The sequence below is a fragment of the Chenopodium album genome, chromosome 5, assembly GCF_948465745.1.
Source record: "Chenopodium album chromosome 5, dcCheAlbu1.1, whole genome shotgun sequence".
In the NCBI taxonomy this organism is placed as follows: Eukaryota; Viridiplantae; Streptophyta; class Magnoliopsida; order Caryophyllales; family Amaranthaceae; genus Chenopodium; species Chenopodium album.
The window spans coordinates 18,397,930-18,401,432 of record NC_137838.1 but is presented as its reverse complement, the minus strand read 5'-3'; the positions used below and the strand labels follow the sequence as shown (position 1 = coordinate 18,401,432).

Genomic DNA, 3,503 nt, shown 5'->3' with positions numbered 1-3,503 from the left:
GAAGTGGGGTGGGGCCAGGGGATTATTCTCATCTTTTATATCCAATTTCACCATCAATGCCTAGAACTTATGCCAGACAATAGTATTAAAGAAATTCCACCACTCTACAGCAGATACTCAACATTTGGGCTTCTAATCATTAAAACAGAGCTTTCAGTAATAATGTAACAAGATTCATCTTTGAAATATCATGTGTGTCATATACGGAGTACCTTGCCACCAGGGCAATCAAGCGACTAGATGAATAAACTACAGCACCACCACTACCACCAGGATGCACAGCAGCTTTGGTCACCAGCATCACCGGGATCTCTCCTGCAGGACTAATCTGCAAAGCGGACTGGTCGGGTACATGCTTTTTTTCCTTCACAACTTTAGCAACCACACCAGTTGTGATAGTTGGCAACAGGTCTGTAAAAAGAATTATGAAGCACACATAAAATGAAAGTCTGAGCAGTCCAGAAAAATAAGGAGGGAAGTGCATTATTTAAAAATGAAGACTACTTACATGCAAGACAGAAATAAAACGAACTGGACCAAAGGGTGCAAGTCATAAATGAGATAATAAGCTATAGATTTTTTTATTTTTTTTGAAAGATAATAAGCTATAGATTTGAAATCACGGTAACATTCTGTAATCGCTATAATAATGGTACAAAGGGCTTTAGAAATATAATAACAAACATCTTGGCCCCACTTCAATAAAATATATAAATAAGGTCATCAAACATAAGGCACTTCCAGATGAAATGATAAAAGCAAATTACGCATATAAACTCTACTACTTATATTAAACAAGAAATACAAATTCACAATCCCTGGAATGAATTGTTCACATAAAATGACAGGGCACTAAAGAAACGTGGAAAATCCTGGCACTCTTTGTCACAAGAGTGAAAGACTCACAACTTAACTGTTCTAATAATTGTTGGTTATTTTAGTAGTAAAAAATTAGCTTCTATTGTTAGCTACTCGGTATCTATCTATTTGATTAAGCATAATATTTTGTTTGGTAAAACAAGTCACTAGGTAGTTGGTAGCACACATAATGATAAGAGAGAACCCTATAGAAAATGGAAATCATGGTTCAAACAATCAAACTTCAAAAACATCATGCATTTGGAGCAAGATCAAGGATTCAGATTTCAAGGTACATCACAGTGCCGACAAAGAAACAGTATACATCCTTACCACATCGAGGCCCTAGCAATCCATGTCCAATAACAAAAGCCTTTGATCCTGGAAAAGGGCAAGTAAGTTCTGCACAGATAGGGCTAAGCGGCTTTGGAACAGATTCAAGCTGAAGCAAGGAGATGTCTAAGGGCCCACACTCCATTGTTCAAGGTAATAAGACAAACTGAAAACATTGCATGCTCCACTGTCAATGGTACAGAGCAATGGTTCACAGGCTGCTTCTCAATTAAATTAGGTGAAGCTCTAAAATTTAGACAATTCATTGTAGCTGTCCTTACGCCATAGAAGTCGCCAGCAAGTTGAGTTCTCTCTGACTTTTCAGGCACCAACTGAAATAGGCCATTGCAAGCACTTTCTATTTCTTTCCACGGAATTATAACCTGTTATCCAAAGGTGGCTCCTTAGCTCAAGCACTAGGAGAACTAAAAGTTAATTGACAGAGTCGAAATACCTGAATTTCAGCACCCCCAGCTTGTCGTAAAGGTCTGTTCAGTATACCAACCAGGCATCCATTCTGACCGAAGACTGGACCCCCTTCCATACCTAATATATAAATAGAAGTTGAGTTAGTACCTAAGAGCTATAAATGACTAAAGGTAACCACCAAAGGAGAGGAACAAACCAGGAAGACACCAAATATCAGCCATCAACAATGACCTATCCTTTGACGTAGATGGGTAGCAGTTGGAAATTGAACCCACTGATATGCTGATCCATGCAGAAAATAAAGTATACAATTAGAAATCCAATAAATAGTGAAAAATAAATACATGAAAGACAATGCGGCTGGGGGGGGTAGTGAAGGTGGAGACACAGAGCTTCTTTCTTGATAATATGCAGTTGTAGACTATTAGTTTCAAGAATCCAGGAGCAAGTGTTTCCCCACAATCCGTCATTCCTGTAAAATCTAATCTGTAGACCACCACTAGCTAATAATTGGTGAAGTAGAGCCAAGCAAAATTGAAGACATACAGAGACAAAAGATTAATAAGAAATGCACAAAAGAGCTTAAGCTAAAGCACAAGATCTCCTAAAGTGAATAGCAATGTCAATTGGACACAGGCATTAGTTACAGGCGTGTCTCAAAGTGTAACACGTGGAGGCTCTAGAAATGGGTGCTAGATTATGGCATTTCATGTGTTTTATACTAACACACATAAATATTTGCGACTTATCTATTTGCTAATTTTGTAAATATAGATCTCAAGACTGTCTATAAGCATATGCCGTTCAATTTTCTATTCACTTTCCCTTTGTACACAATCTTTTTTCTAAGAGTAAGTGATTCAAGATTCAAAGATAGTTGAAAGGTCTAAGTGAAAGTTGAAGAATTGGGTACTCACATTAAAATGAAAATTCAAAATAACTTTTTTTTTTTTAGAGAAAATTCAAAATAACTTAAATACAGCCTCTATGCTATGCCTAATATAATACTAATCAAAGCTCCAGCTACATAAGAACCATTAGAATTCATAGATTTGTAATTTCATTCATAAGTTCAATAAAACGAGGTTTAACAAATTATATACCTTGTGACAGCAAGATCTCCGAAAAAGCTTGTAACGAAGAAATCGCAGAGTAATAGCGCAATTGAATTTCTTCTGCAAAATAAACTCGGATCCCTAATCGGCTAATCCTGCTTCCCTTCTCACCTAATCAACTCCAAACAATAAAAAAAAAATTAAAAAAAAAAATAAAATGAAATCGCAAAAGCTCAAAAAATAAAAAAGAACTAAATCAAATAAAAAATCGAAAAAGGGGAAATTACCAAATACGGCTACGCACCATTAGCGAAGCTCTCTAATGAAAATTTCGTGGAGTTCGGCGTAGAACTGTACACAAGAGAGCGGCAATTTGACTTAAAAAAACTTAGGGGTTAGCAGAAATTGGAGGTGAAAATGAAGGGAGTTTCAACAATGGTTGTAGGAGAGAGAAGATGGAGGTAAGGAGAGTGAAGTAAAAGAAAATTTGCCATTGAAGAAGCAGATCTATGAGGAGGAAGAGAGAGAGAGAGAGAGTGACTGAGTGTGAAATGAGAGAAAAGAGGTGAATGACGGCTAGGTAAACCCTAATAAAAAGCCAAAGCCAAGTAATGGGCTCCTCTCATCATTTGGGCCACGCTCAAGCAGTTGTATCGGGCTCAATATGCCCGTTACATGTAATATAATATCCGTAACGGGCAAATGATGACGGTTACAACTAAATAAGTATTCGTAACGGGCACTATTTTTCCCGTTACGAATAACTAAGTATTCGTAACGGACACTAATTTTCCCGTTACGAATAACTAAGTATTCGTAACGGACACT

General features: G+C 37.1%; 1 long non-coding RNA gene across 1 annotated transcript; it reads right to left on the bottom strand.

The window, feature by feature from the left end:
- Positions 1–294: 294 nt before the first annotated feature.
- On the bottom strand, positions 295–3,219 carry LOC145630547 (uncharacterized). Its single transcript, XR_014112085.1, has 4 exons — positions 2,724–3,219; positions 1,646–1,737; positions 1,192–1,574; positions 295–411 (listed from the first exon to the last, which is right to left on the bottom strand). It is a non-coding gene; the product is annotated as an uncharacterized LOC145630547 (long non-coding RNA).
- Between the last annotated feature and the right edge of the window lie 284 nt (positions 3,220–3,503).